We start from the raw sequence: 22,868 nt of genomic DNA, 5'->3' as shown, positions 1-22,868 counted from the left end.
ATCTTATTTAGTTAATATCTGTCTGTCTACTTGTGCCTCGTGTTTCTCGAGAACTGTTCCTCTTATCACCGTCACACTTTGTATGTTTTTTTTTAAGGGCTCAAGGAACTGCAGTGTCAAATTTTGTGCAACATTATACATTTAATATTAATAAACTTTGAATATACAGACAACCAGTGCAGTGTGGCTGCTGCGGCTTGGACTCATCAACAAAAGTGACGTTGGCTTTGTAACACCGGGTGTGTTCACGAAAATGGTCACTGATTCTCTAGTTCAGATGCAGCTTCACTGAATCTTGGATAAACAGGTAAACAACTCTTTTTGCAGCTGTGACTGTGGTCAGTTTCGCAGTTTCCATAAGCAATGATGCCGTTATCAATACAGACTCACAAAAAAAGCAAAGCTGCAAGGTAGATATGCACTGAACTCAAGATAATATCCAGTTATACAGAGGAGCTGTATGTGAGTACGCAAATGTCAGAGTGAGTTTCTCCTGACGATTTTCAAAACCTTTCCTGCCCATCGGTGTGTTGATTTTTGTAACACTCGACAGACGCAAAAAAGGAACACAAATACATATCTATGTCTAGCTTCTCTGTCTGTATCTATCTTATCTTTCTATCCATCTACCTGTCTATCCACCTCAAAGGCTGTTTGCCCTTTTGTTCACCCTTTTGTCAGCTGCTATGTCTGGGAGGCAGACAACTACACCTCTATAAAGGGGTTGCATCTCTGCTAGTGATAGATTTACGGATTTGGTGCAGATTCTTTTGCACGCGAGTTGCTGACACAGAAACCAGTGAGAAATGACTTCCATGGAGGAATCACTCATGCAGTTATAAAGTAGAAATGAAAAGGCATGTGGTGCACTCAAGAGTTCTCACGATATCGCCTGGAAACGATTTATTATTATTACATAGACAACGGTGATACTCAGCAGTCAGGTAACAAAGATGCACAAAAGTTTCAGCATCTCAGTGACTGCACTCCATCTTTTGTTTTATGTTTTTCCCCCTTGACAAGTTTATTTATAGGGACCTAATCCTCAAGAGGTACAAAATCAAAACAGGTCATGCTCCCTCCTTCAACAAGTTCCTGAATATATTCATCCTAACAAATCGAGGATTGTTGCATGAAGAAAGAAACAAACCTTGCCTCAGGAGTAAGCCAGTTTTCCTCTCCCTCTGATGAGCAGAGGTCAATACCATGCAAGATTTACTAGTAACCTTTAACTATATGGTTTGGCTGTATAGGCAACAATTTGACGTTGACCCTATTTGGGGCCGATGTCATTAATCTTCCCTCTTGCAAAAGTAACTTAGACATATTTAGATCAATTTGGAAAAAATACTTAAATCCATACAAACGATATACATCACTGCTTCACTTAACTTGTGTGTTTATTTTTTATCTGTCAATGAGGTTATGTTATCACCCCTGTGCGTTGTCAGCAGGATTATGAAATAAAACTACTGAATGGATTATCACAAATCTCGGTAGAAGGATGGGACATGGGCCAAGAGCAATCCCATAAAACTTTGGCATGGATCCGGACAAACCGGTAGGGCCAGGATGTTGATTTTTCGATTTCTTAAACATTGCAAGATTTCACAGGTATATGTGGGGAACTGATATCTATCATTGTGTGCAATTTGTTGCTACTGGATGGAATTTAAGGTTCAATGCATTCTTAGAAACAAATTGCACACCCTAATACAATCAATCTTTTTGTTTTGTTTTTATGCAGATCAGAGATCCTGATGATAGGATGTTTCCTCAATAGGTGAATCATGTTTTTCTTTTACCAATACAAAACAAACGCCATTACTTTCCCCGCAGTGCCTTTAAACTGATGAAGTCACGATATAGGTACAAAGACAGACTCCTCATCAATCATCTCTTCTCTTCCTCTTTATTGTCCTGACCTTTGACCTCACCTCTGACCTCTCTCTCTTCATGTGCCTATACCAGTATTATATACTCCTTCAAGTCCTCAATTAAGGCACAGGTATAAAACTAAGCTCGAGTTTCACACTCGGACATCTGGTGAGTGCAAAGGAAAAGGCAGGTAAGAGCTGGTGTTTCAAATCTGAAAACTAGGTCTCGTAATGTGTTTCTGATCTGCCTCTAGTAAACTTTACAAGACACAAGGTTGGAGGTAAAGAATCCTCAGCTTCCCTCTAACTACATATGTTTGGAGTTAAGATGCTCTCGGCCACTTCAAAAGTGCCTTAATTAACTTTTATATATTTATTGTAAATCAGCCTGAATATTATTTAGCGGTGCTAACCAACTTAGATGTCAAAGAGTGATGGAAAATTTGCAGAGAAGACAAAGCCTACATTTATTAATAATCAATTATTTATCATTTCAATTGAGTACTTCCAATCTACGTAAACAATTTTTAAACGTGTTGTATTGATGAGTGTTTGTGTTTCCTAATCTGAAATTAATGCTTTGTTTTACTTGAATTATATCAGATATTTGTGTCCTTGTTTGAGAAAGGTGCTTTGAAATGAAATCTGTAAATATTTTTCATTTCAAGACATATTTAATCATATGTGAACTGATCCGTGTGTTGCCAGAAAACTTATTTCAATTTTTATATTCATTATTATAATTCATTAAGATCATTCATTTATTTTATATTTATGTAACTTTTTATGTAGCTATAGTCTACACCTTCACATGACAGTACAGGATCAAAGAATACATGGACCCAGGTGGATGGATGGACTGAATAAAAAGTGATAGCAAACTAAATTTTTGTCATCTAAATTTATGATAAAAATGCATAAATGCCGAAATAATCCATAAGCTTCTTAGCTACAGTTTATCAGATTATGAATACAGAACCTCCTTCAGCAGTTTCATTTACTGTAGTTTATAGATATATGATGTCTACAGACAGCTCACACCAGATTAAAATAAGTAAAATAGGGCAGTTGTCATGTTACCGTGTGGAGCACGCAAGAATCAAAAATATTCAAGTCATGAAATTTCAAACTCTTAATATCTTCTAAGCAGTATTTTTGATGGAACTGTATTCAGAGTTTTGAGCATATCCTAAAGCTGCAGATATGCCGTTTAGACAAAGGTGTTTTTATAGCCAAGAAAAGGCATTAATCTGTCATTGAAAGCTGACCTATGGGTTGCCCGAGGACATTTCTTTTTCGGCTATTGGGACGTGGTAAGGAAATCTGGAGAGAAAATTGAAATAAATATAACCTGTTCACTAAGCTATAATCCAGAGTTGCTGCATCTTCAGTGCTCTTTCCCCTCCTGGCAGCGGGAAGGGAACTTTTCCGCGTGGAAAAGAGAAACTGGGAATGTTGGCTCTGGACTTACGACATCTGTTTTGCTTAGTCAAAGAAAAAAAAAAGCCTTGAGATTCTGTGTCCTGTGTCCAGACAAGAGCTACTTCTAATAAAACTGGAAGCACAACTGCATGCTGCTTTATTTAAGGGTTAATTTGATCATCTCCATGTGTGTCATCATCCAGATGAAAGTCTGAATCTGGTGACAAAACAGTGAGGATTCTACTCAGATTCAAAACGTCCACATTAATGAGAACAATACACAGACAACATGTCTGGACACACTTCTGATGGGAATTATTTGTGGCCAAGAGCAGCTTGTCCGGACCCTGGTCAGCGGTGAACATAAATTAAGTGCATCTGCTTTATTAGTTTATATTTTCCAGGAATGGCACAAGTCTGAATGTCAAAGCATCTGGAACAGCTGGAAATCGTCTCAGAAAAATAATAATTAGACTCGTTACTTCAGTGGATAAAACAATAACAGAAATTGCAACACCTCGTTAACAGATTGCAAATTTCCCCTCTGCTGCAAATCAGATATCCTCAAACGATCCGTTGGGAATTATAAATGTATCTAATTGTGTCCCCAGGTGAGTCTGAACAGGATTCTGAAGTATGGGGTCTCTCTACAGTTTAAGACCAATTTTGTGAGAAAGTGATTTTCTTTGAGCAGAAATGATTGAATTATTTTGGTTACAGCTTAAAACATTTGAGGGTTTGCAGTTTTTTTGTGCAAGCATGTTCATACATTTATTGTTTTTGGGGATTTGGACCCTACAAAAAAATACAAAAATAACAGCTTTGTTTTTTGTTTTGCATTAGCATGCAAAATTGAACACAGTAAATCATGGTGGTGGTTAATGGTCAAGAAAATAGGAGCAGATTTAATAAGCTAGGGACAGCTGTCAGTGCTCATTCCCCTGACAACCAACACACCTGAATCTAGACAGATTTACAAGGTTAACAGTGCTAACCTGCAGTTATATAATATAAACACATTTTAGTACTCTGTCCTGTAAAATCAGGACTTTACTTCATAACTACTGGCTTAAGATAAAAACATACGTTATCGGACAAATAACCCTACACAATGCCCTCACTAACCCTCACTGTCATAACTTCAAGGCTGCACAACGACACCCCTGTTTCGCTCTGGAATTTGGGACAGTCAAAAAAAAAGTCCAACATTTTTACATAAAATGCAGAGGCGTGTGAAGTTGAATTACGATCTACCCCCTGGCTCTTTGTGTAGAGGTCACACAGAGGGAAACAGTGTAGCGAAAGCCCTGAGGGATCTCCAGCAAATAAACCAGCTGTCCCTCTCACAGGGGTTTGTTCAGCGAGACACCTTTTTCACACTCTGCTGCACACACACTTCCCAGGACGCACAGCAGACAAGATGCAAAACATCCTGGCCCCCATATCTGCAGATGTGTCATGATGTGAATTTTAGATAGGAGTTGTGGGAAGTGGGATGAGTCTGTACATGAGAAGAAATGAGTGATTATAATCTTCTTCAGCTGAAATATTCATTTTAGCTGAATGTGGACTGGAAATGTTGACTCAACCCCACCACACAAAGGATATAACAGACGTTTAAACCCTGTAAACCACGAGACTTTGATTTCAATTAAGCAGCGCTAATGAGCTGAGCGGATGAGGTCTTCTTTCCTCCTTGCCCACACTCACAAATCCTGTCGCATCACCCACTCTCGCCAACGTTTCATCTCAATAATGGAAAAATTGCACACAATGAAAAGTTAACTGCACTGCTCAAGGTAATGTGATGAATCATCAGGCTGCAAACCCTCAGCCGACTCAGGGATACTAAACAACTTAGTCAGATGCAGAGTTTTTGTGGGGTTTTTGGGAACCGGTCTACAACCTTGACCTTATCCGTGAGAAGGATTTTGGAGCGTGCTGGTCCTTCTACTACGGTTATCAAGGCTGTGGATAACTCTTTCTTATCCCGCAGCAGTCAGTCATCATCTCTGATCGTGCCAATGGCTGCTGTGTGTGTCTAACTGAGGAAGAAGTTGCACTACACACCAGGAATGTACTTCTAATAAGCTATAATCGATGCCAGTCCAAAATCTGGTATTGTAGTAATATGTGCTAGAGAAAATCTACAACAATAGTATCAGCAAATGATGTATGTGACTATAGATGTTTTTATTTTTAAGTGGAAAATTCTTATTAAAGTTAAAGAAAATTAAACTTCAAAAGCACGAGCAAACAAATTAAAAAAGTCAAGAAAAATGACTTTTGCTGCATGAAATACAAGGAAAGTTTAATCTATAAATAGTTTTTCTTACCTGTACAAGAACAATCTACTTTTTTCTTCACACGCCCCGGCAAGTAAGATGAGGTGGTCCTTTGAGTCTTCACGCCTTTAGTGAAGCCATGAAAACAACACTGTTGTTTCACTGCTGTCTCGCAGTTCTCCAGCAAGGTGGCAGCTCTGTCAGTCGTCTTTCTGTCAGTCGTCTTTCTGCCAGCTGCTTATCCTCCCCTCAGCTCTCACAGCTCCTTCACTGACAGAGAGGGAGAGCGAGAGAGTGGGTTTAAATGTCTTTTAAAGTGTGAGTGTTTGGGTCTGACCCCCATTGCTTTTTAACTCCATCCCTTAAATAGCCGTCATTCTCCCTCCCTCCACAGTCCCTTCTTCCCTCCCTCTACTGCAACTAATGGCTGCGGTGCTCGGCTGCTGCCTTTAAATAAGATGCCAGTGTGAGTGGGAGCCATGAAAGAGCATGCGGTGCTTGTGGTCGAGCCGGAAAATTAGAGGGGAAAGATTGGGAATGAGAGGAAAGTGAATTCAGACTGTAGACAGCAGACAGACGTTTCCCTTCAACCGTATTAACTTGAAAATAATGATTTATGATTCTAGTCTGCATAAAAGAAGGTTGGAAAAATAATCCTGAACTGTGCTCATTTTCTCAGATTTCATGTCATTTATCAGGAAATCCCCCCTCAATCTTCTAAAGTCCTTATTTTCATATTTCAGACTAATCCCTCAGCTCATAAAGAATCACAGTGTGAATCCTCCTCCAGATATGTCATAGTGATGGATGGATCATTTCATATTTTAAGCAATCTTAACTGAACTGAAGGAATAAATACATTTCAGATTCTCCTATTGACTAGTAAGTAAATATACAACTGGTAAAACATTAAAACAAATATAAAGTAAAAGGGGATATGTAACAGCGAGGAAATGTTTCCCTGCTCAAACAGTTGTTTTCTTGCACAAACACTGTTACATTTTTATGCATTTAACAGATGTGAAGAGCAGGAAACAGATTAAATGAAAGATAGTTGCTGTGAGGGAATATGTGATAAGTTGAACCTGAATGTAAAACTGTGAGACTACTTGAAGATCAGCTGGTGACACAGGCAAAATGCCACCATACGGACTCAAGACTCCACACGGTTTAATCTTAATGATTAAATGAGGCTAAGGCAAGCATCAGCTTAAATCCTTAAAGTGAGCCTGTGTGGGAAACAAATAAGCAGTACCTGTTGTTGTTTTTGTTTGTTTGTAGTGAATACGGATATATGAAAACCTAACGGGTTGATACAAGACATGCATTTCTATTGGAGGCAAGTTACAATGTTCATTTTGTGAGGTCCAGTCTGAGCAACTCAGGTCATGGACTCCAACAGCAACATTAAAACTCTGCACCAGCTACTTCAGCAACAGTGCATTTAAACTTGGCAATGTCACACAACTTGAAGACTGTCTGAGGTTTCCCTTGAACACTGTGCACAGAAACAATGACAGAAGGACTTAAAAACACAGAGACAGCTGATGTCGCAAATGTCTTTATAATGCATCCAATTGTTGTTAAGACATTTAACGCAAACTTTTTTTTTGTTAGAAGGCTTACGCAAAACTTGATTTCCACCAAATCCTGTAGCCTGGAAAATGTTGGCCCAGATGCAGATGAAGGGAAGATCCACATCCACACTCATTTTTTTACATTTTCACATTTCTTATGCAATTCTTATGCAATTCTAGTAGTGGAGAGTCAGTTGTCATTTCAGTTCAAATGTATTGGTATTGAATACTTTATTGAGCCCTTAATAAAGTATTCAAGTATCAAAGTACTTCACTCTTTCCCTCACATACTGAAGGCAATTCTGTTTGTTGAGTTATTTCAGTTTGGACTGAAGCAGTGGACCAACAGACAGACGTTGCCATCGAGCCATGCTTGTAGCGAGACTAATAAAGGCCTGCACTCTGAAAATAAAATGTTACATAAACAGAGGAAGGAGGTTAAAAAAGGACAGTGAATGATAACTAATGCGATGGTCAAAATACAAGCTGATTTGTGTCAACTGCTGTTGCTGTTATAATCTCAGTTGTCGCAATAATGGAAATTAAGGCCACAGTTGATGGATGCTTTGATTATCAACTGGATAGTTATATATTTTTTCTAATAATGTAGATTCCATACAGGGTCTTGGGGATGTGAACAAGCCGTTACATAGTGTATGTAAATATGTATTTTTTAATGTGTCTTTGAAGTTGGAGATTTAACCTGCACGTATGAATGTAAAAATAAAACAGAGAAAAAACAAGAGAAGAATCAAAGAATCTAAATAATGGAAAGAAACAATAACTCTGATCAAGCAATTAGAACTAAGTGGATTTGTCACTTTTAATTGCTGGGTGGCAAACAAAGCCACAAAAATACAAAGACTCCAAGTGTCCGTGCTATCCAAAACAGGAAGCATGTGCATGTCTCAAACAGAGTTCAACAACGTCTTAACAGTCTTCTTAAGGATGATCAAATCATAAAATCTGCCACCATTCATCAAATCAAGTATTCTGCTGAGCTTCAGGAGACCCCAGGGATCTGGTGTGAGGGAGGGTCTTTGAAGAATGAGAACATGTGTGTGGAACGAAGTAAATAGGTCACACTATGGCCCCTTTCAATATAAAGCTTCACATGTGTTTCACACGCACTGCACACTGCAATACAGCCCATGTGGTTCAGACACAAACCAATGAACATTCGCTGGATATTGCTGCTGATACTATAAGCAAATGTCAGTTTGTCACAATAGGAAAATAAAGAGAAAGATGAAATAAGACACTTGAGTGATGATGTTTGCTTCCTAACAAGGATTACACACGTCTGTGTGAAGCAGTTTAGCAGATGATCATGGGGGGGCAGTATCACAAACTAGTGTAATTTGGGGTTTCAGATCACCACAGCAATGATGGAGTTTTAAATATTGGAGCTTGTTCACCTGATCTACTGTTGAGCAGTAGATCTTTTTCTGTTGTTAAATACTGTCTCAATTTTCTGCTATTGGTCTGAAAGTCTGAACTAAATAGTGGTCTCACAGAGCAAACACTCCAAATAATGGTTCCAGACTGAAACCACCTTGGTCGGACTAAATCTTGGTTCGTTGGTCAGGACCGTGGTCCGAGGCACCTTTCATACCTGTTATTTTGGTTTGAACTGAGAAGGAACAGACCAAGAAGTTAAGAGTGAAAGCTCCCTTAGTCTAGACCAAAGTGATGGACAGACCCTCAACTCTAATGGTCAAACACAGTCATGAGTAAATCTGCTCAACAGATGTTTCTCTGAGGAGACTCATAGAAGACCAAAACCAATGACTGTTAAAACAACACAGGTGTTCTTTTGTTGGAAATTAAAGTAGGCGTTACTGAAACTTATGTTTCACAATTTAAAAAGGATCCAATACCTATTCTGAACTTTGATTCAACATATGGCCATACAATATGGGCTCGAAGAAGAATTCAGCTATAGCTTCAACATAGCAGAGATAAATGTGAAGTAAGAGAAAATTTAAGTATAGGATTTAAGAACATCCTAAATACACAGCAACAAAGGAAATACAATTTTGATTAATACTTTTTTTTAGAATTTTTAAGAAAAGTTCACTGGTTCAACTCTCTCAAATATAGATGAGAATGTTTTTAAGGGTCATGTGACATTGTGCTATTCAGTCTTGTGCAGAGGACAGTGGAGTTTAATTTCCAATAGATCAAATATATCAAATAATAACTTGATAATCTTTGAGTTCACATAAAATGTTAAGTTGTTGTTTGTAAGAACTCCATACTCTGTGATGTTATATCGAAGGAAGATGTATGTGTTTATAAATGAGGGATGTCTCGTAATCCCAGTACGTATGGGCTAAATGCATTATAGAAATAAAATATGGATGTTTCAAAACACTGGATGTTCAAATAGAACATGTCAAAGATTAAATTAAAATAGTTGAAATAAGACGGCCAGAGATAAATCTGACCACCCTGCCAAAAAGGTTACCGATGTTGATGAAACTTACATAGTGTTTATTTATGTAGGATTTTGGATGTACAATTCAACCTTCAAGTGGCTGTAATTTAGGAGGTATACTGTATGTTCTGTTTGATCTTTTCTAGTTAAAGACTACAAAACTGAGGAGGAAACAACAGGGAGCAGTATGACTCAGAAAAAAGTTGCTGTGTTAATGTTTTGTGCCGTAATTTTATGCTGTAATAGAATCTCTGGACTTTTTTTTTGATGCAGGAGCTTTCTTCTGAAATGCATCAATAGAAAATCATATCTTAATACAGTGTTGATAAAAAAATATTAAACCCAACTTGAAGGTTCTCGTGGTCTGCCTCCCTCGTCTCCATGCACAGTTTAGATTTATATTTCCAGCTGTGAATTTCCTTAATGACAGATTCCATTGCACTGAAAAGGGATGTTCAGTGACTTGGAAATGTCTTATAAACATCACTGCACTTGTGCCTTTCAATCAACATTTCTTGAAGTTGCTCTGAGTTTTTTGTTCTATTTTGCCATGATACTGACTCATCAAAAGTTGTACCTTCAAGGCACAGCCTTGGTCTCAATGAGTCCTTTACAGAGTCAAGTCAAGCCAAGTTTGCCTTTCATATAAAGTACGCATCAAGAGATTTCAACATTCAGGTGAGGAGTAACATTTGAGCAGAGCATGCAGGAAGCAGGAAATTATTTCATTATTCCAACTTTTTTGTTTACAGCACATCAACACTGGCATTTTCCCTTTTGTCATAAAGCTTTTGACTCTCGTTGTCAACATCATCACAGTATAGAAATGCCATCGATATGTGTGCTAACTCGTATCTAACTAGGGAGCAAATGTCCCTGTTAGCTGAAAATGAGAAGCAGCTAACTGAAACTTTACATTGATCTTTGCAAATAAGAGTTAGCATTGTAACTCAGAAAATCTGTATACTTTGCCCACTTCAATGTCTGGGCTCAAAAGCATGCAAACAAATCTTCATATAAATACTCATACTGAAAGGTACAAAACACCAGAATATAAAGAAAGAATTAGATTTTGATTAATACAAATTTTGTATTTTTTGGAAGAGCAATCCTTAATTGTGGTTAAATTCAAGACAAGACTAATACCACAACAAATAAACGACCAAAAACAAAAAAAAAAACAATTAGATCATAGTCCAAGATAACATTGTGCCAAATGTGCTTCACTAGACTTTAGGATTTAGCGTTTTTTTCCAGTGGGCTCAGTAGATTTATTATCAACACACTGTCAGTAACTCATAAACACAAAGAAGCTACTTCTCAGATGACCTCATTACATTTAATGACCCACTACAACTTTTACAATAACATGACAAACTACATCTGCCAGCGCTTGGTTTCAAAATCCCAGCTGGTCAACTGATGAGAGCAAGCTACAAGTGCACGACATCACTACAGAATAAATCAAATACTCTCAAATGACTTAATATTGGCAGTTCGAGGTGAGCAATTTTAGAGCTGTGTTTCATGAAACCTCAAATATTGTTAAACATCATATCACATTAAAAAGCTCAACACTTGTGAGATGAGTGACATAAACCAAAACCAGAAAGACAGAGAACTCTGCATCCTCAAATGTAGTAATACATCCTCATCGGTCTAAACCTGAGTCAGCTACAGTTCACGAGCAGACACTGAGCAGACCAGAGATGTCACAGCTCACACAAACATTAACTAATATGGCTCTGAAGGCATCACAAATCTCTCTCAGGTCACTCCTGAGGCTTGCAGGGTGATCTGCTGCCAAGAGCTTCTGACTGCAGTCCCTTCTGAGGGCGCCTTCAACCAAAACCGCAGACCGGAATCTGTGCATGGAGTTCCCATTTGCTTTGTTGTCTCAGAGGGGTCGCTCTAATAAGCTTGTGCTGGTTGCAGATTAGAGGATCTGCATGTCCAGGCATTAGTTTAAGGATTAGAGGGACACTGGTAAGTGATTTGGACTGAACGTGACCCTCTGTCAACAGCTGTTTTTGCTGTGTTGAGTTAGACGTTAATCAACAACAAAGCCTGGTATCCTTAATAGGATCAGTGATGAGTCAATCATTGCTGTAGGTAATAGTGTTGTTATTAGAAGAATTACATTGCTTTTATCTTATATACAGCACAAAAAAACCATTTCATTGTGCTTGGAGTTTGGCTCAGTGTAGCGGGTTTTGACTTGACTCTACCTTGACTTTGACTTAACTGTACCTTGACTCTTCTCACCTGAAACTTTTGTAAAACGTTTGAGCACTTTCACACCTATGTTTGGTCAAGACTTTCAGATGTTTCAGTCCAAATCAAAACAACTATTGTGAAGGTGCTTTGGCCCAAGGACTAGACCGACGGACCAACATTTTACGCAGAGCATGGGTTGGTTTATTTGCAGTTTAAAAACAGCATTAAACAATAGAAGAAGTCAAAGAAACGTTTCGAAGATATAATTATTGAATAACAAACTCATGTACTTCGCCTGAAGTTGGTGACGCTGGTAGTGATAGTATAATGAAATTACAGTAGCCCTAACCCTACCAAAATTCTTCTAATTAACCAATTCCTTCATTTTCAACTTTTAAAAGAATAGCCTATCCCCCAAACACCAATATCTGATGTATGTATTGTCTGTCTATAAATGAATCAATGTCATGTATAGGTAGAAACATTCCATGGTGCTGACCGCAGGGAATATGCATGTCAAACTTAAAATATAAATGCAATCGCTAAGTTACAATGTAAAACAAAAACTTTGTGTATTAAATGTAAATAACATAGCAAAGACATTAACCTTGGTTTGGACCTTAGTCCAGACTTCAAGGTGTGAATATGTCCTTATACTACCACTCAAGTTTAAGAGGTATAATGTTTATCAACTTACCTTTGTCAATTAACATGAAATACAAAGTACAGCTTAGACTGATGGAAAAGTCTATAAAAACTTAAAACCTTTGCTTATTGATGTTGTATACAAACTTCATTACGATATGTCCTAACCGAAATGTCTATATAAAATAGAGACATTTAAAAATCCATCTCACAGATGAAGAATGTTACTGTACAAATGAAAATTGAGTTTCTTTAATGTTGGCAATAGTTCGGAGGATCACTTAAGTTGGAAGGCTTCATCCTCTGGACATTATGATGGCCTGCAGAAAACGACTGTCATCCCGAGAGTCCCAAAAATAATTTAATTGGCGAAATTATTCAGAAAACTAACTAGTCATTATTTGAAGACCTTGATATTCTTAAAATAGTGCCCCATCATTAAAACTAAAGTAATGGGGTTCCAGTCAACACAATATAATTTCCAAAATAATCTTAGAAATGAATTTTCTCCTTTCGATCAGTTAATTTGTTGAGAAGGAGAAAGATATTACGATCATCAATTAAAACAGACAAAGGAATAGAAAGCAGCCATTGACTGCGTTATGAGGGTCTTTTGTCTTCTTTTGCCATTTCAGTGAACTCAGTGTTGTAAAGGTGTTTGGAGCCTATTAACCACACAGTTTCATGAAAGCACAGCAGATAATTCAGCGTGTAGATATCAACCGTCTCATCTAGAATTTTATAATAAACCCATAACTTCTGCATTGGCTGTGATTGCTTGATTATAAATAACCTTATAATTTTCTTTACTAGAAATTGTCACAAAGTACAAAGTTTTCATGACTTGTCTTTGATGTATTTTTCTGACAATCACAACTACTCCAGATAGTATGCAGTGCTATTATCAGAGTAGCAGTGAAGCTTTCCAATTCAAGGACACAGAGAAAACTGCATTTTCCCCTAAACAAATCTTCTTAAGCATTTAGAGCAAGCATTACACACTGCCGCAAATTATATCATCAAAGTCCCAAAAATCTCCCAGGGTGAAGCTGCAAATGTGTCAACTAAGATATCATGCTTAACAATTATGCCATGGCCCCAGTTTGTGTTGACTGTCTTGGACAGTAATTGTCTCTCGGGTATCGATGACATTCATGCCAGCTTCAGTCCTGGTAAATCTCTGTTCTGCTTAGCATATTTCTATGAACAATGTAGCTTTGAACTTTTAAAAAACAGTCAGCTAGAGGGTTATTTTAATATTCATCAATGTAGTTTCTCCTTTCCTTTTTGACAAGTGACCCGAGCAATGTGGGCAGCTTAATGTTGTGGTTTTAAAACATGTCGTTTTGTGCTGAGTTTATCCTTCAGAAGTCGTGGCATCCAGCTGAGTACAGTCTCAGATAAGTTATAACCGGTGCTCTCTGCAGAGCTGTGTTGTGTTTGCAGCAGTGTTCGTTTTCCAGGCCTGCCTCATTCCATCCAGCTGACATTTCCACCACTGTGGGAGATGGCTGGCCTTCACAGAGGCTACTCAGTCTGGCCTTAGTTAGCAGCTACTCAGTGCAGGAACTTTGCTGCCTCCACACTTGGATGACAACACATGGAAAATGTGTGGGAGCACGAAAAGATTGTTCTCATTCCCGTGACTTTTTCATTGTGAGGTCCTAGTTCTGCATACATAAGAGTAGTCAATTAAATCGCTGTGGTAAGTCTGTAAAGAAATGTTTAATGATAACAAATTTCTTATCTAAGGCCAATTTCTCAAACTTAATTGATGTTATGGCGCCAAAACTTGTGACAAAATCCCACAAACAAAAAACAAAAACACAATGCTTTGTTTGAACAGTAAATGCATGGCATTGTGGAGTGAAATAAGGCAGCACTAACACGCAACAACTGCAGCACTGGTCTGGGATCAGACAGAGCTAAATCGTTTTCGCCAGGCTATTGCTGAGTGATGTGCAGATGAACCAGGCAGTCTTCAATACGTTTCAACACTGGCTCTGCAGCAGGGAGAGCACAAAACATATCAAATATAGTCCGCTAAAATAAATACATAGAGAGACAGTATATGTTTCATACTAGCTCCCAGGCCACATTAAAGCAGCACACAGCATTTATGTGAAGGACAACGATGTCTGCAACTGATCATTAAAGAGTTCTATAAAAGCAGGTTATGGATGCATAAATTAGATATTCTGTCAGATAGAGAAAATTAAATTTGGTTTCTCTTTATAATTAACAACGTAAATAAAACCTGTACACAACGTGGCAAATACAGACATGGAGATGGTATTTTGCAGTTGATGTTCATCCGGAGGAAAGAGATATCCTAAATACAAAATCTGGACCACCAACCCCACATCACACATTCATCCCCTGGCACAGGAGTCAGTCCTAGATTTGTTCCATTGCTAAACCGAGGGAAGTGGGGAGGACTTAACTAAACATTAGAGATGCTTTCTTGACAGTAACAAATAATCCACCAGAAATGTCGGTTTCCTTGTATTTTAAGGGCCATTTTATCTCTTGCTTGACAATGTTGAGTTGTAGCAAAAGACAAGTACGAGTGTTTTTGTGGAGCCCTCTGCATAGGCCCCACAACATCATCTGTCTCGCTCCATCCATGTTTTTTTAGGGTTAGGGTTCATTTCCTCGTTTGCACATTCAATAACAAGGCACATATGGGAGAGCATTATTTTGCTGAAGTTTGCATTGGGAGAAGTTTAGGATCCCCATTGAACAGGAGTTTATTGCCCAAAACCTTTGCTAAAACTGCTTGTTCTGATCAAGAGATAGCAATCTCCTACATTCAAATATTTCACTACATCATCAACTGAGAAAAAACTACCCATTGTATTTAAAACAATGCCTGCAGGACATTCAGACAACTGTCCCACTGTCTTATCAGTTCCCAGCTCTGAAACATTTTCACTATATTAATCACTCACTGTCCATACAAAAAAATTGAAATTGTCATTCCATTATATTAAGCAGGATGTTAAAATGAAGACCACATATCCATAAATCTAAGGTTCAAACTTACAATCCCCAAATCGCTAAATACGGGTTGGAACAGAAGGTTACAATCTTCCAGTAGCCCTTTGTCCTCATCAGGTTACAGCATAATATATAAAAATGTAGCCTAGAAAAAAGTAGGATTGCAGAACTAGATCATTCATCAGGGAAATTAAACTCTGCTTAATACTGTGGAATGCACCGGATAAAATGTGATAGTGATAATGACTTATTGACTATTTGAACAACTAATTGTCTTTCAGTGCTGCTTCTGTTTTTTTGTCTTACCACCTATTTATCCTTCTCCAACAAGAAGGTTGCCGGTTCAAACCCCACTCTCTCCCATCTGCATGCCGAAGTGTCCTTGGCAAGATACTGAACCCCTAAATGGCCCCTCATGAATGTTGAGTGTACTAATTGTAAGTCGCTTTGGACAAAAGCGTCAGCCAAATGACATGTAATGTAATGTAATGTAATGTAATGGATCCATTAGATTCAAATATAAACGCTGGACTCTCTTTACCTGTTGTCAGATCAACATTAATGATGGCTGTTTTTCATATTCAAACTCGGAGTAAGCGTACGCAGATATGAGAGTCAACAAGACGACAGAAGCTGAAGTCTGAGGAAGTCAAAGATGCCACAGGAGGAGACTTTGGCATGGTCAATGCGTGACATTTTGATACTAATTGCATAAAATATTGTAGGAAACATTAACACATGAACACACAAACATGAGGTGCAACCTAATATTTACCGGATGAGTCTTGCCATTTACACAAATGTGGTGTGTAGCACACATATTTAGAGAAGGGAGAAAAAGAAAAACTCACTGTCAATCAACAGATGGTATTTCCCGGAACAACTCATACAACTGCCTTAAGAGATATACACTGGTTCCATGTATTATTTTTTCCCTTCAATACTACTCAGTCAACATTGTAGAAAAACTAAAAAGCATAATCTAAAGACATAGTCTGTTTAGAATTGATTTACCATATTTTTACCCATGTGAATAATCCTAAATCAGGAAGCATGCAGGACAAAAGGAAACTCGCTATTGTTTTGCCATTTTTACAGAAAAAATATTTCTCTTGTATAATGTGAATACCAAGCTGAGACACATCTGTCATTTCCAGCAGACTGTCGTCACTGTTGGAGATAAATATGAGCTAAGATGAAGATGATTTTAAAATGGAGCAGCTGCTTTGTGATCTAAACACAACAGATACTGCACACAGCCAGGAAAAATGAACAGTGATGTAATGCTTTTCAGGCCATTGGAAAACCTGGTCAAACTCCTGCATAAACATGACTATGTTAAGTTAAACATTACTGTGCCGAGTGTCCATTAATAGGATTAATTATTATGGAAAGTAATCCAAACTTATAAAAAATGCTAATATCACAACGCTGTCACATAAACATTTTAGAACAAGAACAATTGATACAATTTTGATTGTCATCAAAAGACTTATTGGTGACTGCAGTCATCTTTAGACTACACCCCATCTTTAGACCCCCATCACATGAAAGATAGATGACAAAAATGTTACCATGAATTTACATTATATAAATAAAGTCAATCTCTCAAGTATTGTGCACTGTTTATTGTAGCACTGTGTGCACTGTCCCTCTCTTTCTCTAACAGAAACAGCAGTAGGACTGACATTCTGCAACTGTGGAACAAATCACAGCCACAACTTGGTGCAAGTGAACATTCAATGGACTGGGAAGCAGCAAACCACCCAGTCTTTCTGCAGAGCGTGAGTGACGTGCTTCCAAATATGAAGTCAGATGGTGGTGAGGGTCAGTAGAGGAGATCAGTACCACAGACGTTTGTGACGAAGAAAGCAGTTGAAGAGATCACCTTCAGATAAACTTCACTGAAGCTGAACTTTCAGCAGGAGATGAAAGAAATCCTAATACTCCACAAAACTCTGAGCCGTGAGATGTGGCGTGTAACCACAACCAAGACATCCGACATGCACAGTGTTTTGTTTGGTACATCTATTGGCATACTCTTCTCCGGTCTGCCTCACTCATGTCTCACCCCATCAAACCCAAACTCTACAAATGGTGCACCAGCTGTTCTTTCCAAGAACATCAGGTCAATGAGGGACATTTCTGATGGTTAACGTGGGGAAGAGCTACTCATTACCCACGCCTCCATCAAAACCCCAAACCAGACCAACCAAACGATCTGCTGTGACCATAGATGTGGGCGACTGTGGGAGGTACAACATTTTTGTAAATGTTACTCATAGAATACATGGCAAACACACTTACCACACCACGCAATTCATTTCAAAGTCAATTTAAACTTCAGGCAGACATAAATGGTAAACCTATTTACTGGTAAAGGCATTTAAAAGACAGAAACATGGGAATATCATTAGTTTTGAATAAATTCGGCCATAAACCAAAGTCAACAATATTTTGACCTTCTGATGGCTGTATGTGACATTTTTAAGAATCGAAAAATTGATTCCATTCCTCCTTATTGGCACATGAAGGTCTGTAGCTAAATTAATATTATTCCATGCAATAGTTATTGTGACATTTCCCCTAGAACGACACGTTGCATTGGAGTAATTGAGTCAGGGCATAACCAAGGAAATTATGATTCATCCCTGATTGAATATGAATGTCTGGACACAACATCATGGTAATCCATCTCGTAATTGTTGAGTCTGGAACCATGATGGTCCAGGTTCTACCAAGAGCCATGCTGCTCGTCAGTCAATACTTCGTTAGAGACCTAAAATCAACTTAGCTATGCAAAACGCTTCCATCATTAGAGCTGCATTGAATACCTGATAAGTCATTCATTCAATAGAAAGAAAGAGAATGACAAATTATTCTAAATCATATAGAATTTATATTTCAGTTACAGAAATGAATGATTTCAGGCTCTCAAAGATTTTCTCTGTTTTCTAACAATGTGCATTTAACTTCAACCTTTGTTTTGAAGTGTTGGTCAAATAAATGAAGATGTGACCTTGAACTTTAGTAGAAATGTCCAATCCAACTCTTCTGAGATTTGATTGGACCCAACTGCTAATCAAGCAAATACTCAGAACATTAGAATTGACCGCAGCAGTTTGACCTCTGACACACTTCAAGGGTTGTATTTGGCATCCGTTTTTGTTTGCCAAAACTCCCATTTGTCTCCCGGAGAATGTGACTCTGGGTCTCTGAAACCATGGTGAGCAAAATACAAACATCACAAACAGTACGACTGATATGGGGAAAGCTCAGTGATGCAGGAAGATTGAACGGTGGAAGTCGTTGTTCTAAAACAGATGTGCTGAAAAATCTGCCAGCTGCTGTTTTCAGCAACCCTTAAACAAAACCCAAAGTGGCATTACAGCTGTGAGCTACTTTGTCCATGTTTTCTAGTTATTAGCATTACAAGACATCAAGTGCTGTAAAACATTCTCTTCCGCTTTTCTTAATCCTACTAATATTTTTAAATCCTTATATTTGATGTTGAAAACCAGAAGTTTGGTGATGAAATGTTTTTAGTTTAGTAATACAAATGTAAATGTTATGTGAAAGATACATGTTGCTTTTCAAGGGCTAATATATTTAAAATCCACAAGAATAAAAGAAAGTAGCACTCTAAAATGCTATCAATGTGCATTTACAGTATCACTGTATCACAGTATATACAGAAAAGAGCAACCAACCAAAGATCATCTGGGGTTTGCATTCAATACTTCATTAAAAAAACACAAAATGCAGTTAAAAGGTTCAAAGACAGGGACATACATACATCTACTAGTTTGTAAATACACCAAGTACTTTTTTCAGCTCTATGTCAATGAGCCTGCTGTCTAAGACTGTGCATTATGTTAACTAACAAGAAGTTTGTCTATTTAACTGAAACACCAGAGTAAGACAAATCAGTCATCATTTAGCACTTACTGTATTACACTTAAGCTCAGATCCAACTGAAGCAGATGATAGTCCTGTAGTAGAAGCTTCCATCAGCGAGGTGGAACAGAAAGACAAGCACACGGACTAAGGTCTGAGAGCTTCAAACACGCTCTAGTATCACAGCAGGAGAGGTTTTATCCACCGCGCTGTGATGTTTTTAAAATAAAAAAATATACAAGTAAACGATAATTTTTTGTTGAGCGGAACAAATTGGTAATGTTTGTTGGTGTTCTCAGTGTGGAACAGTGGTTGATATGTACACGGGTCATCCGCCTCCCTGCAGGAAGTCTGCAAAATAAAGGAGCCAAAATCAATACTGGTAATAAGCCATCAACTGAACAAAAGAGGTCATTGCCTCCAGACTGAGACAGATTAGAGCTGGCGTGCTTGTCTGGGTACAGTGGTCTGAACACTCCACAACACTGCCAAGGAAGTTTACGACCAACCATCTCCTTTTATTAGATGTCCTGTATAATCTATTGTCTCTATGACTTTACTGGGACACATAAAGATGGCATTTTTTTTTTATTGTTTTTCTTCTTGTTTTCATATAAACACATGATAACCTAAGTCCCATCATACTACAGAGCTTTTAATTCCCTTAAAATATTGTGGGTATTTTATTTATGATTTTTCCATTACAATATAGCCTGTTTAAGTAATTTTTACAAAATCTTGCATGTAAGCACATTTAAGATTCAATCTTCTCATGATAACAAGATTCTTATAAAAAATTGCTTTAATGGTGTTTCACTCCTGCAAAAGAGTTCACTTTAGAAATTAAGCTTTCTTGTTGAAAACGTTGTTTCATCTTTCGTGAAAAACGATCTCATTTAAATAATATTTTGTGTGAGTGACAAGTTGTTATGGTTAAATAACAACTTGTTAGAATATGAAACATAAGTAGAAAATATTTTGTGGAAACATTTTAAATACATCTATTTCTTTTAGTTTGTCCTTGGTCTGGCAAGTGCCACATATAATGCCCTATTCAAGTCAATCCTCTCGAATAACCTAATTTAGATTAGATTAGATTAGATTTCTTTATTTATCCACACAATGGGGAAATTCACTTGTTACAGCAGTAATAGAAAAACAGAAATTAAAGTAACAGTGTCGAAGCACTGTAAAAAAAAAAAAGAAAGAGATCACAATATGTACACTTCTAAAACTACACATAATAAGAGTATGAAACAAACAACCTGCAAAAACAGACACTGTACAAAAAGCAGGTGCTGGGGATAAAGTGGAATGATGTTAAGTGTTATTGTAATGAACATAGAAAATATGAAACAGTAGTTACCATGATACAGAAAATAATTAAAAATAATTAGAAAGTAAGTGACCATAATATAAATAATACTACAAGATAGCATACTGGAAATATGAATATTGCACTGTAACCATTTTAAGTGACCATGATATAAATATAGATGTTAAGTGTTGAATATTATGATGTGAGAGGTTTAGTGGAGAAAAAGATAATAGACAGGGACTACAACATTATCAGGTGGTGCTGGTGTTGTAGAGCCTGACTGCAGCCGGGATGAAGGACCTGCGGAACCTCTCCTTCTTACACCGTGGGTGTAACAGTCTGCTGCTGAAGGAGCTGCTCTGGGACCCCACAATGTCATGCAGGGGGTGAGAGGTGTTGCCCATGATGGACGCCAGCTTGGCTAACATCCTTCTGTCCCCCACTTCCTCAATGGAGTCCAGAGGACAGCACAGGACAGAGCTTGCTCTTCTTATCAGTCTGTTGAGCCTGCTCCTGTCTCTGTCCGTGCTACCCCCCCTCCAGCAGACCACAGCGTAGAAGATGGCTGAGGCCACCACAGAGTCATAAAAAGTCCTGAGGAGAGCCCTGCACACTCCGAAAGACCTCAGCCTCCTCAGCAGATGAAGGCGGCTCTGGCCCTTCTTATAGAGGGCATGTGTGTTGTCCGACCAGTCCAGTTTGTTGTTGAGGTGAACACCCAGGAATTTGTAGTTCTTCACCACCTCTATGTCCAATCCCTGGATGTTCACTGGTGTTAAGTTTGATGCTTTTTGTAGTTTTAATTCTGATTAAACGTCGACAGCTCCTGGCTTATGAGGTATTATGTATGTATGTTTATTTCCTATTTTTTATAGAAGATGTCGAAGTAAAAGGAAATCACACACTCACAAGAAGAAGGAAAAGTCCTGTGTTCATTCTGTCAAAACATTTTTTGGATTCAGGTTGTTTAGAGGTCAGCGATAAAGCTGACATGGATACTTTACTGGCATCTTTGATTTGTTTTCTTCAGAGGCTTCCCAGAAGGGATCTTGGGAAACTAATCATTTGGCCACTGATTTATGTTGTTGCCGAAAAACAAAAGTGTTTGGAAGTTCTCAGAACTTGCTAGCCAGTACTAACACTTATGTAATTTCCAGGACCAAAATAAGACTTTCCCTCTTTCACTGTAAATGTTGGATGTTATTCTACCTCAGGGTGGGAGGTGATGAGTAAATCAGGACTATTTCACCAGTTTTCCTCTCTTGTGAAATCTGAGGATGTTAAATGTTTCCTCAGAGTGTCTTCAGTTGAATTCACATTCCCATTAGAAATACTTGGACAATTTTCATCCTTATTTCAATGCATTAGTCATGAGAGTTGCAGTATAGTGCCCATAATGCTCCAGAATGATTCTATCGCTGCAGCAGAGGCCAAAACTGGTCAAATAGCTCAGTTTGCTATTATGGCTTCAACAGAAACACCTTTCAGTCACTTTAAATGGAGTGGCATTGTGCCTTGCCAAACTATATCTTTGTTCAGGCAAAGCTCAACTTTTCAAGCAACAGTGCAGGCACCAGCCAATCAAATCGTGTTTTAACAAAAGCTTAAGTGCAGGTGTTAGCCAATCAAATATATACAGGTCGTGCCTGAAGTCAAAGATTGTCTGGAAAGAGGATGCAGCGGCAGTTGGTGAATCTGGTATCTGATCATCTGGTTTTGGATTTTATTTTCTGTATACTTCCCTTTAGCATTGCGTTGGTAGCTGACCTGGAATGTTAGCACAACAGCCAGCTATGCTGTGTATCCCAAGCAGGAAACGGATTCATTGCTGGTGTTTTGACAATCGCGCCACCACCAAGCATAGAGAACGACAACTGCTAAGCCTTTATGCAATGAGTATGTATGATTCCTGTTTTTGACATTAGTAATATTCTGGAAGTAAGGACATTATTACTACATTTATTATTGAACTCATTCATTCTGGTCAATCTACAAGAAATCAGTTGTTGACATTTTGTATCAATATATCAAATACATTCATGTGAAAATTATGTAAAATAAAAAAATCCAAACATTTGCTGGTTCTAGCATCTCAAATGTGAGCATTAGTGGTTTTCTTAGTTCAGACCATGGTCATTTAAATATTTTGGGATTTTGGACAGCAAGCTGGACAAATCAAACAAAATAAAA

General features: G+C 38.0%; 1 protein-coding gene across 1 annotated transcript in view; it reads right to left on the bottom strand.

The window, feature by feature from the left end:
* Positions 1 to 5,856, bottom strand: part of LOC133975475 (tenascin-like) — a 31,869-nt gene extending 26,013 nt beyond the window's left edge. The window contains exon 1 of the mRNA XM_062413433.1: positions 5,636 to 5,856. The gene's annotated coding sequence lies outside the window, so the exon portion shown is untranslated. The remainder of the gene's footprint in view (positions 1 to 5,635) is intronic.
* Between the last annotated feature and the right edge of the window lie 17,012 nt (positions 5,857 to 22,868).

This window comes from Platichthys flesus, chromosome 19, assembly GCF_949316205.1.
Source record: "Platichthys flesus chromosome 19, fPlaFle2.1, whole genome shotgun sequence".
Classification (NCBI taxonomy): Eukaryota; Metazoa; Chordata; class Actinopteri; order Pleuronectiformes; family Pleuronectidae; genus Platichthys; species Platichthys flesus.
The sequence above is the reverse complement of the archived record's forward strand: the minus strand, read 5'-3'. Positions and strand labels throughout refer to the sequence as shown.